The 12,228-nt window shown below is 38.4% G+C and overlaps 1 long non-coding RNA gene across 2 annotated transcripts in view; it reads right to left on the bottom strand.

The window, feature by feature from the left end:
* LOC143648579 (uncharacterized) overlaps positions 1-11,992 on the bottom strand; it is a 52,754-nt gene extending 40,762 nt beyond the window's left edge. The window contains exons 1-3 of one of the 2 annotated variants that reach the window (XR_013158637.1): positions 11,840-11,992; positions 11,118-11,293; positions 9,748-9,938 (exon numbers count right to left, since the gene is read on the bottom strand). This is a non-coding gene — a long non-coding RNA (uncharacterized LOC143648579). Of the gene's footprint in view, positions 1-9,747; positions 9,939-11,117; positions 11,294-11,839 lie in introns of those variants that run through there. The other variant, XR_013158636.1, reaches the window with a different exon arrangement.
* Between the last annotated feature and the right edge of the window lie 236 nt (positions 11,993-12,228).

The following is a 12,228-nucleotide window of genomic DNA, read 5'->3' as shown; positions in this document are numbered from 1 at the left end:
TGCTTCTCTTCAATATTTAACAGACTGATTAGAATGTGGCTTGGAGTTGGCCTATTTGGATTTATTCTATTTGGGGTTTGTTGGGTTTCTTTGATCTACATATTTATATCTTTTACAAGGGTCAGGAAGTTATCCCCCATTATATCAACTAATCTTCCTAACCCTCTTCTCTTCTCCTTCTGAGACAGTGATGATTCTTAACTTTGCACGCTTCATGTTATCTATCATTTCCCTGATATCCAATTCAAATTTTTCCATCTTTTTTTTGCCCTTTGTTCTTTTGTGTATTCAAATTCAATTATCTGTCCTCTAGTTCACTTATTCTTTCTTTTGCCTCTTCAAATCTCCTTTTGTGTGTCTCTAGTATATTTTTCATTTGATTTACAGTATCTTTCATCTCTGTTATATCTGCTATTTTTCTGCTTATACTTTCAAATTCTTCTTTACACTCTTCTGGTGTCTTTTTGATATCCTTTATCTCATAAGCCAATCCACTGGATTTATTTACTAGAGCTGTATAAACATCTTTGATTAGTTGTTCCAAGATCTGTGTCTCCTCCAGTGTTTGAATTTGGTCATTAGGCAGGGCTAACATGAAGTCTGCAACTTCATATGCTTTGTGAATTTCTGTTGACTTTGAGACATTTAATTATCTCAATAGGGTTACTTTGGAAGTTGATTTCCCTCATTTATCTAAGGTTTTGTATTTGCAGAACAGGCATGAGGCAGGATGCAGGACAAGGCGCGGGCACAGCAGTGCATTGGTGGGGCGTAATACAGGGTTACGTATGGGGCAGGAGTGCCAAGCTGGCAATCAGGGGTGTGGGGTGCAGATTACGGGGTCATGGGAGATGCACAAAGGGGCATGGGGGTAGGGTGCACAGTAAGTAGACCTCATGTGTGGGGCAGGTCACAGCACAGTGGACATGGAAGCAGGGCATGATGGGAGGCTGATTGTGGGAGCTGTGCAGGTGTGTGGGGCACAGGGTGGCTAAGGGGTTCAGGGGGATGAGGGCAGGGAGTGTGGGTATGCAGGGGGGTGGGACACGGGTGGCTGTATGCACAGGGCACAAGGGCAGGACCACTGTCTTTTGATATCATCAGTTTCTTCTTAACAGTTTTTTTACCCTCAAGGTGTTAAGTGATAATAGCTGTTTTTTTCCTCACTACATCAGCCTTCTCTGACCTCTGAGCTGGTTTCTTTTCTCTTCTCAGTAGTCTAAGTATCTTTATAAGATTGTTGAGTGGAATGTGACCTACTGTCTCAGCAAGACTTGCCTCTCTCCCATTCAGTACTGCTCCCTCTGTTCCATCAGAGAGTCGTTTTTTTAGCACTCTAACTACTTTTTCCAACTCTTAATGCTCCCTGAGACTGATGGTTTGTGACCAGAGCTACTTTCTGATCAACTTTGAGTGATTCCACCACCTGTCATTCTGTATTTCCTCTACAACCAAACCATATCCTATAGTAGTAATGATAATATTTGTAGGATTCCAATCCTAAAAGAGCCAACATGAGAAAAAAGATCACATCTCTGGTGAGAGGCATAAAAATCCAAGGAAGGAAGTCTCAGGGAAAATCTATTGAATAAAGCTGCTTCATCAATTTCCTCTGTAATAATCATATCTTTTCAGTCATCTTTGTAGGACAAAGTCATCAATCAGTAAGATTGTTAGTATAAGAATTTACCATTTTTCTAGCTGAATCTTCATTTATAGAAATGAGCAAATTGTCAGCTATTGGTAACTTTCTGTACCAAGTGTGAAGGCAGGAATTTTAAGTTATATGCAGTTTGTGAAGACAGTATATATACGAAATAAGGCAATCAGAAGCTACTTTCATTACAATACATGCCTTTAATTTGCCTTATAAATATTTCATGATCTGGGCATATCACATCTCCTTGGTTAAATAATTCACTCTGTAGCTGTAATGCCTAATTTCTTATGTCAACTTGGCTAGGTTATGGTGTCCAGTTGCTTTGCCAAGCAAGCACTGGCCCAGTTGTTACTGTGAGGGCATTACATGGATTAAGTCAATTGATTGCACCAATGGCTGATTACATCTACAATCAACAAAAGAGATTGTCCTCATCAATGAAACAAGCCTCATCTAATCAGTTGAAGGCTTTAAACAGAGAACCAATAATTTCAGCAGTCAAAAAGTCTGTCTCTACTTCTGCCAGCCAGCTTCTATTGGGGAATTCATTAAAATCTTCATCAGAGTTTGCAGCTTGAAACCTGTCCTTTAAAATCAAGACCTGCCAATCTCCACGGTTGCATATGACAATTCCTATAATAAATCTCATACTATTTACATATATATCCTCTTGATTCTGTGTCTCTGAAGAACACTGACTAATACAATATCCTATGTGGATGACTTCAATTCTTTCAGATCACTTTGAAAAATTTTCCTAATCGGTTTGATAGTAGTCATTCCCATAAAAATAGTCACACAGATGTTCACCACATGTATAAACAGAACTATGAAGCTGACCTAAAATACTGAATTTTACTAGAATATATTAGAAGACAAGGAAATGATTATGACCTCTACTAATCAGGAATAAAAAATAAATTAAGAAAAAACTTAGGTTAAAGCCAATTTATTATTTCTTATCAGACCCTGTTATGTCACATAGTGCTGTACAAAAATAAAGATTATGGAAGAAACCAATGTCAATGACTTGGGGTGTGTGGGAGGGGGTTAGGTGAGATTTTTGTGAGGACATGCTGGTGCAAAGTAATATCCTAACCTGAGCAGGCTTCATGGTCACACAGGATTCCAGCTCAGAAGGACCCTGAACTGGGTTTAATGCTCTATAGTCACCACTTTGAGATTCTTAATAATTTTTTTTAATAAGAGGCCGTAAATTTTCATTTTTCTTTGGGACCTGCAAATTATGTAGTTGTTCCTGATGCTTAGTAAGCTTGTATTAAATCCAGTAATCAAGTAAAAGCTAAAGGTAAAAGTCTATAGAACTTTCTGCTCAGTGATTAGTCTGATGGCCTAATATTGGAATCCAAGAAAGACCAGTAGACTATATAGGGAGTCCTCACTCTCATTCTCTCCAATGCGTGGAAGAAAACAAGAAAGGAATGATTTTGAGCAATAACTTTTAGGAGCTATTTGCAATTGATCTTTGTGGGGATTTTGAGAGACAAGTTCCTATTGGTGATTTTTACAAGAACTGGATAATGACTTCTATAGTCAAGGACTAGACCTCTTACAATAGGGTAATATTTTCTGCCCCTGGCCTATGAAGTGACTTCAAAATCTCCAATCTAGGAACCAAATAATTGTCATAACCTCCCTTTGTCATCCTTCACCCTTGACAAAATTGACCTGGTATAAGAAAAAGAAAATGCCAATAATTGGGGAGTTTATTACTTACTATACGAAAGTAATCATCCTTACTTCCTTTCCAGGCATTAAAGCAGACCAAATATCCTTAAGCCATTCTGCTACAAATACATAAAACTGCTACATACAATATTTTTAAAGTTTTTTTTATAAGTTTGATTAAGCAAGAAAACAAGGAAAATCTTCTGGGAATGACACACAAGTAGGAATCCATAAGGATTGAAGCCCTACCCAAATCATCTACCAACTGCAATGATCTCGAGTAGTGATTCTTACGCTTTATTGTACAGAGAATCACCTGAAGATTGATTTAAAACATATTCCTGGGCCCCTAACCCATAGATACTGATTCAATAAGTCGGAGTGGGACCCATAAATTGGTATTTCTAACAAGTGCCTTGGTGATGACAAAGTTGTTGGTCCCAAGGTCACATTTGGGGTAGAACTTGCCAAGGTTAAAATAAATGTCATGCGTAGGGGACTGGAGACAATGTCTTAGGCCCACTGAGAACATGAATTCAAATTAGTTCCTTGAAAGAATACATTCCTGGTTAAAAAAAGAAAGAAAGGAATCAGTCTTACAAAAGCTAATAGCAAGGAAATGTCTTTATTTCAGCATTGACTCTGGGAAGAAAAACAAAAATCTCACCTGAGAATTCATACTGGCTTCATGACCACCAAACTCCCAAACTGAAAAATTTATTTGCAGTGCTCTGTGCACTTTGCTGAGGTAAATACAATTCCTTTCTGGAGGAGGGCACCCTCAAATCCATGCCTTAAGGAATTCCAGAATCCCCACGGGTAAAATCCCAACAAACCCCAAATCAAAATTCACCAATATGTCAAATAAGCCACCATGACAAAGAAATCAACTAAAGTAACAGACCTTCAAACACTTCAATCTCATCTCATTCTGAGGCTAAGCTAAACTTGGTAACAAAACCAGGCAATGACAATATGAGAAAGGATAATTATAGTCAATCTCAACCATGATCAAAGATGCAAAAATTGTAAGCAAAATGATCGTCCCAACCCAGTTTTATATTTTTGAAAAAGGGTTATATATATTATGAAAATGTGGATTTATCCAAGAAAATGAGAATGATTTGATATTAGAAAAGTGTAGTAGTGCGTGGGAAAAATATAGTGAGGGGTGAGGGGTATGGTATGCATAATCTTTTTTTTCTATTATTGTTTTATTTCTTTTTTCTATTGTCTTTTTATTTCTTTTTCTGGATTGATGCAAAAGTTCTGAGAAATGATGAATATGTAACTATGTGATAATATTGAGAATTACTGAATATATATGTAGAACAGAATTATATGTTAATGTTTTTGTTTGTTCTTAATTTAAAAAAAAGTGTAGTAGTATTATAATATTGACTGATTAAAGGAAAAATTGTATGATTATTAAAACGGATGCAGAAAAGAAATTCACCTCATGTCCTCTCTCTCTTTCTTATGTACTAAGTTCTATACTAGAGGGTATACATGCAAGCATCTTGCAGCAGCTTCTAGGAGAGCCAGACCACTCTGTGGCCCCCTCCTCTTCTTTGACTCTTTCTTCTCCTCTCTGGGGCATGAAGCCACCATCCTATACCATGAGAATGAAGACAATATTTCAATAATGGCAGAGAAGTTTGAGGCCCTGAAGACTTCATAAGCCTAAGCATCAGCCCAGGACTCACACACTTTTGATGTGTGATGGCAGAATCCAGTTTGTTTAAACCACTTGTGCTAGTGTAAAACTGTTATGTACCACAGAAAGCCATGCTCTTTTAATACTAATCCAATCTTGTAGGGGCAGCTTAGCTCTTTTAATCCTGATCCAGTATTGTAGGATGGGACTTCTTCTATTAGGTTGTTTCCATGGAGATATGGCACACCCAATTATGGGGTGAACTTTTGATTAGATGGAGATGTGATCTCACCCATTCAAGATGGGTCTTAATTAGTTTGGAATCCTTCAAAGGGTAAACATTTTGAAGAAAGTTCAGACATTTGGAGATGCTTGGAGAACTGAAATAGACATAGATGTGTAGAGATGCCAAGGAAAATGCCAAAAAGACCCACAGGATCTGCAAGAGACATTTAAAACCAGAAGCTCGGAGAGAAGCCCAGCAAACATTGCTATATGCCCTACCATGAGATGCTAAACAAGAACTCACAGAACTGAAAAGCCAGAACCTGGAGAGAGCCAAGGGAAGCGAAGTAAAGAAATTCATCATTCACCCCAGAGAAGTTAAGAAAGGACCAGAAGATGCCAACTATATGCTTTCCCATGTGACAGATAAAACCCAGATGCTATCCAGGCCTTTCTTCAAAGACAAAGTATCTTTCTCTGGATGCCTTAGTTTAGTCATTTTCATGGCCTTAGAACCTTAAACTTGTAACTTAATAAGTCCCCTTTATAAAAGCCTATCCATTTCTGGTATATTGCATTTCAGCAGCTTTAGCAACTAAAACATCACTATTATTTTGGGATTTTTCTCCTCCTCATGGCTAATTCTAATCCTAATTGATACACCTCGTTTTTTTTTCCTTTATACACTATCAGTTAGATTTACATATCAGGCAACAAATTGACTAAAATAAGAAATATAGAAAATCATAAGACCTGTGTAACTCACCAACGCTACAGTGAGGGTAACAATATTAAAACTTTAGTGCAGCCCGCAATGGTTTGAACAGCCTTTCACAATAGTACATCATGTGTTTCTAAAAATAACCTTGTGAAGCAGAGAAAGCTGATGTTTTATCCAAATTTTTTCTCTCTGAATAATCTGGGATTGTCACTGCTTGGATGATAATTTGGTCTTAAATTGATTCCTCATATTAAGATGAGCAAAATTATCCACTATGAAGTGAACAATCTAAAATCATATTAAATATAACGCTATCACTTTGCAAACCTACATGGGGAGCTTTAAAACATCTTTATAAATGCAAATTAAGCCCTGAAGCAAGATTATGAGATAAAAATAAAATTCTATTTCAAATGATAAACACTAAAATGCCTGTTAAACTTATGCTGCATTTAAATAGAAACTATGGTCTCAGTGGAACAAAGGGATATTAGGAGCCTGTTTGTTGTGGTGCTTTTTAAATAAAGCAAGGAAACACTATTAATGGCATCACAGTGCCTGTTAGCATTAAATGCCAAGGGAAATCTTTAAATTGAGAGATCTCTAACTTTTTTTTGGTCCAGGTGTTTCTCTAATTTATTTGACATGACCAACTGTTTTTTTTCTTTCCTTTTTTGTAGGAATACTTATTGATGTTTCAAACACCAGAGTTGAAAGATCATTGGGTGGGCCATGGTGCCTCAGCAGGTAAGAGTGCTTGCCTGCCATGCCCAAGGACCCGGGTTCGATTCCTGGTGCCTGCCCATGTAAAAAAAAAAAGAAAAGAAAAGAAAAAAAAGCTCATGGTTTTAGAAATGCTGTACCATATTCTACTTCCAGAGAACTTTCCTTCCCACCCAACATACTGTAGTGGAGATCAAGGCATGGAGTGGGTGGCTTATTCTGACAAACATGCAAAGTTTTCTCCCACACCATCTCCCTGATAAGATTTGCCAGATTTAGCAAATAAAAAATACAGCACTCCTAGGTAAAATTGAATGTCAGATAACTTTAAGAAAAATTAAGTCAACTTTATTGAGGAATAATTTGCGTAAAATAAAATGCACTCATTTAAAATGTACAATTTGATGAGTTTTTGGCAATTGAATAGACCACATCATCACCACCAGAATCAAAATATTGAATATTTCCATAATTCTAAAAAGTCCCCTCACGCCTCATCCTGGTTGGTCCCCTTCCCTTCTATTGATCTGTGTTCTGTTACAGCTTCAATTTGCTTTTCTGGAATTTCAGATAAATAGAAGTATATGGTATATACTATTTTGTTCCTGGTTTCTTTCACTTAGCATAATGGTTTTTGAGATCCATCTGTGTTTCATGTAACAAAAGTAAACTCCACATTTGGGACATATATTTAAAAATTATTAGATATACATCTGCCATCTGAAATTCCATTTTAACTGGACATCTTGTATTTTATCTGACAACTCTGTACCTGGTCAACCTCCAGGGAAGATGAGTTGCTGGTACTCCTGTTTCAGGCTTCTAGATATTTAATGGGGATTTACTAGTAGGCAAAAATCACGGAATTAAAAGCACAAGCCTGGTCATCCTGATATCTTTATTAGCTTCTGAAGCATGCCCATCTCTTTTGCTGGTTAGTGGTCTATGCTGGTGACTCTTCATTTGTCCCTCTAGATCCACTCTCTATCCTTCTCCACCTCTCTGTGTCCTGGGAGACTGGCCTCTATGGACTGCACCAAACAGGGTCCCCAGCTCTGTGGCATGCAGTTGGGTATGGTCAACCATTCAGAACATACAAGGATGGAAAGACAGAGAATCTGAGCTATTTGCTTATTCTCCTACCTTCTCCTTACCAAGCCCTGGGTAAGGAGTTGGGTCCTCCACCAAAGGTCAGCCGTTGGGGAAGCCTCTCACACCACCCCAGCCCAGGCCAGGTTCCAGTAACTACCCTCCCTCTCTCCCTCCCTTATCCACGAAGGCCTGGGGGAGGGTTTCCTGAGGTGACTGTTCCCAAAATGCTTCACTTTCCCCTTTGGTTTCCTGTAACTCTGGCCCAGCTTTGTCTCTTCATTAAACTCTCTTTAATTCCCCCCTTTTGAGTGTGTTTCTGTTTCCTACCAGCATCTCAACTAATAGAAGGTAATTTCTCCATTAGGGGAAATGGAGAATCTGTGCCTGGATCTTAATTCTAACTCACAAACTCAAACCCGGATTTGCCAGATGATGCCAGAGATGCCACCAATGCTCAGCTCCCTCAACTCTATCAAAAAAGAGAAAGAACAACCAAATAGCTATTTGCCCGCAGCCCATGGTGATTCCATAATGAGTCTTGAGTCTTGTTTCTTGCCAGGGATCTGGGATCTGACCTCTGTGTTCATGCTGTTAGTTCCCAGAAATCACCAATCTCGAAGATTTGATTGGCAAGCCAAATTTTCTCAGAATACTTAGGAATAGACACAATCACAATTTAAATGAAAACAAAATTAAAAAAAAAAAAACATGCACCATCAATTTCTTTCTTTTTTCCAGCCATTTTTATGTAGTCATATTACTATCCCGTCTATGGCATTTGGGAGGTTGCAGGGTTTGTGAGTCATATCCTTATTTACAGGAATGTTGGGGGAAAGGAAGCTTGTTCAGCATTTACTGTTTATGAGAAGTGATCATATGAGAAGTGAGCAGGCAATTAAGAAGCTGGGGGGAAAGCTGTTTCATATTTCATTTTACCATGTTCCATTATCTCTTATCTTTCCCTTTTCAGGATTCAGACGTGAGAAAATAGCCACTGCCCAAACATGTTCAGTGACAGATAAAATAGAGTGCGGCAGTTTGCAATTGCAAATTCCTCCTCTCTTGGCGGTTAAAAAATGTGGCTCCTCTTTCATACACTGACTCAGCCCTTCTGCTCAGAATGCTCGCCCTAAACTCCTGAGATCAAAGGCAGCCAATAAATGGTTTTTAAAACTCCTTAGGGAAAAACCTTGCTTTTCAGCTTTGCGTGACTCAGGCCACCACCTCGTGGTCATTATCATAACCTCAATAATCTACACTCTTAAAAACTGCCCCTTTATCTCTCTGCCCTCAAAGCAGCCTGGGAAGTGTCCACATACAAGGACTCAATCCTGGCAATGTCCAAGTTTCCAGTGGTAAAATGAAATGGGTGTGAGTTTAACACTGTAGCCTAAAATTCCCCTGGCTAGAATGTATTTTTTCTTTCAGGGAGAAATGTAAGAACATATTCCCAGTTAATGAAAACATAGAATGTTAAAGCTGGAAGAGAATCTGAATGTTTGTTCCGTCAGCATCATGAGTTAAGATCTGACTTCGTATGTCTACCTTTCTACGTTGGTGTTTGACATGATCTGCGTCCCCATTTCTGATTATTACCACTCTTTAAAAATATCCAAGGCATTAAAAAATATTGTTTTAATAGTAGCCTTTTATAATTTATATTTATCTTAAATTATATAGAGTGTTTCACATGGAAAGCCATTTTTTTTTTTTTTTTTTTTGCATGGGCAGGCACCAGGAATCAAACCCAGGCCTCTGGCATGGCAGGTGAGAACTCTGCCTGCTGAGCCACCAGGGCACACCCAGAACCATTTTAATGAATATTTTTTCTCCTGATAGAATCAGTAAACCCTCAGCAGTATCAAATTGTCTGTGGCATAAAAGGCAGACTGGGTCAGCTCTGTTGTTTTCATTAACATCTTTAATTTGGTGACACTCACAGTTTTCCTTCTCATAAAAACTGCTATAACCTACCTGTTCTCTAATCCTCGCCTCATGTTTCAAAGTCATCAAGCCCAGAGCTGATGTTCTGGCCTTAAATGTAAGCTGCCGACCTTCTACCTTAGATGCTCTCTTCTTCGCCCTGTTCAGTGTCACCTTGGTAACCCCATCCGCTCTCCTGACTCTCATGTGACAGCAATTCACCTGGCTTCCAAAGCAGACACCACTACCTGCAAAGGAGTTGAGATTCAGCTACCAGTTTAAAGGAAATACAGGGGACAGAGACCCAGGTTAAACAACATCAGAGGAACAGAAAATCTGGGATGTGGGCCATTCTACAAGACAATGCAGAATTGACTTTGAGAATTCCTTTAAAAAAATAATTTCAAAGAAAAAGGTGGGGTGCCATCAACAAAATATGAAATATCTTTGCAATGGAATATTATTCAGCCATATAGAAGAATGAAGTGCTGATAGACTCTACAATGTGTTAAACCTTGAAAACATTACGCTAAGTGAAAGAAGGCAGTCACAAAAGCCACATATTATACCACTCCATTTATAAGAAATGTTCCAGAATAGGCTAATCCATAGAGAATAGATTAGTGGTTGCTAGGGGATGGGGGGGAACAGGAGAATGTGGACACAGGGCTTCATGTGGAAGTTATGGAAATGTTCTGAAATTATAATGATCATAAATTATAATTATTAAAGTGATTGCAAATTATAAATGATATATAATCATAATATATAAATGATAGCATTGATGATTGTACAACTCATGAATATACTAAAAATCACTGAATTGTATATACTTTAAAAAGATGCATTTTATGGTATGTGAAATAAATCTCAATAAAGCTGATATAAAAAAGAGAGAAGGTGCAAGAGTCTCTGGGGCATAGATAGATGAAACAAGGTTAGCTGTGAGTTGAGAGTTGGTGAAGCTGGATGATGAGTTTAGCTGGTTCATCTTGCTATTTTCTCTACTTTTATGTTTGGAAGTTTTCCATAATAAACAGTTTTTAAAATGGCTTCCAAATCCATATCTTCAGTTCCAGCCACTCTCCCAGACTCCTAGAGTCATGTATCCTGTTGCCTCTAATAATGAATCTCGAAGTCCTGCCAACACCCCAAAGTGGCCCTGAGCCTCCCAGGCATAATTTAAAGTCTCTGGTCTCCACCCTTCCTTGGCACTTAGTCACACCCCAGTGATGCCACACTGTATTACAGTTAGTTACAAATATCTCCACATATTATAAATTTCTTGAAGGCAGGAACCATGTTATGTTCATCCTCGTATATATTGAATCTAACAGAAGAGCATGTATGGAGTGCAAAATAAAGACATTTTGAATGGATAGATAGAAAGATGGACAGACAATTAAAGAGATATAAAAACTAATTACCGTTATCTCCAAACTTGCTCCTTTTCCTGATTTCCCTTTTTCTTCTTTTGACGTAATCATTTTTCAGTCACCTGGACTGGAAGTCTTAGTGTTATCGTCCTCCAGAGTAGTCTTTCCAAAATGCAGTTCTGGTCATCTTACCCCTGTGCTTACACTTCTTCAATGACTTCCCATCACTGTTGAAATGAAGGCCCAAATTTCTAATATGAACTTCTAGTTCCTTCCTTCTTCTACAAGCTCAGGGTCTACCACATTCTCCTATCACTTCATACTCAGCCACACTGCCCTCCTATGGAGTCTTTTAACATGGCACAGGAACTTTACATATATGTTTTTGCTCTATCTAGATCATCTTCTTCCACCTTCTCACTTTGCCTCTTTAGCTGATGCTCGTCCATCAGATCTTAGCTCAGCAGTCACCACGTTATGGAAGCCATCACAGATTCCTCATCTCAGTCAGATTCCTCTTTTTATGTGAATTCATAAGCCATGTTTCTTTTTGTTTGGGCACTTATTTCACTTGTTTGGTGTATTTTTTAAAATCTATTACTGCATAAGGAAATATCTCAAAACCTGTTGGCTTCAAATAACAAACTTTTATTAGCACAAAGATTCTGAGAATCAGGAACCAGGAATGACTTAGCGGGATGGTTCTGGCTCAGGGATGTTCATGAATATGCGCTCAAGGTCTTAACCAGGTCTACAGTCATTTGAAGCCTTGCCTGGCACTGGAGGATCTGCTTCCAAGTTCATTCATGTGGCCATTGGCCAAAGGTCTCAGTTCCTCACCAGATGAGCCTCTCCATGGCCTGCTTGAGTCTTTTCACAACATGGCAATCAGCTCACCCCAGAGTGAGTGTTCCAAGAGAGAATAGGTGAGAAGAAGATTCCAATGCCTTTTATGACCTTGTCTTGAAGTCACTTCTGCTTCATTTGTTAGAAACAAACCTTTAAGTCCAACCCATAATCAAGGAGAGAATAATAAGGCTCCAACTTTTGAGGGAATTTGGGGGCATGTTTTAAAATTATCCAGTGTGGTTAATTAGGCAAATATCTACTCTCCCACTAGACTAAGGACTCTTTGAGACCAGTACCCATGTTTCTTTCATTC

Source organism: Tamandua tetradactyla, chromosome 10, assembly GCF_023851605.1.
Source record: "Tamandua tetradactyla isolate mTamTet1 chromosome 10, mTamTet1.pri, whole genome shotgun sequence".
Classification (NCBI taxonomy): Eukaryota; Metazoa; Chordata; class Mammalia; order Pilosa; family Myrmecophagidae; genus Tamandua; species Tamandua tetradactyla.
Note: the sequence above shows the minus strand (reverse complement) of the source record. Positions and strands in the feature narration are given on the sequence as shown.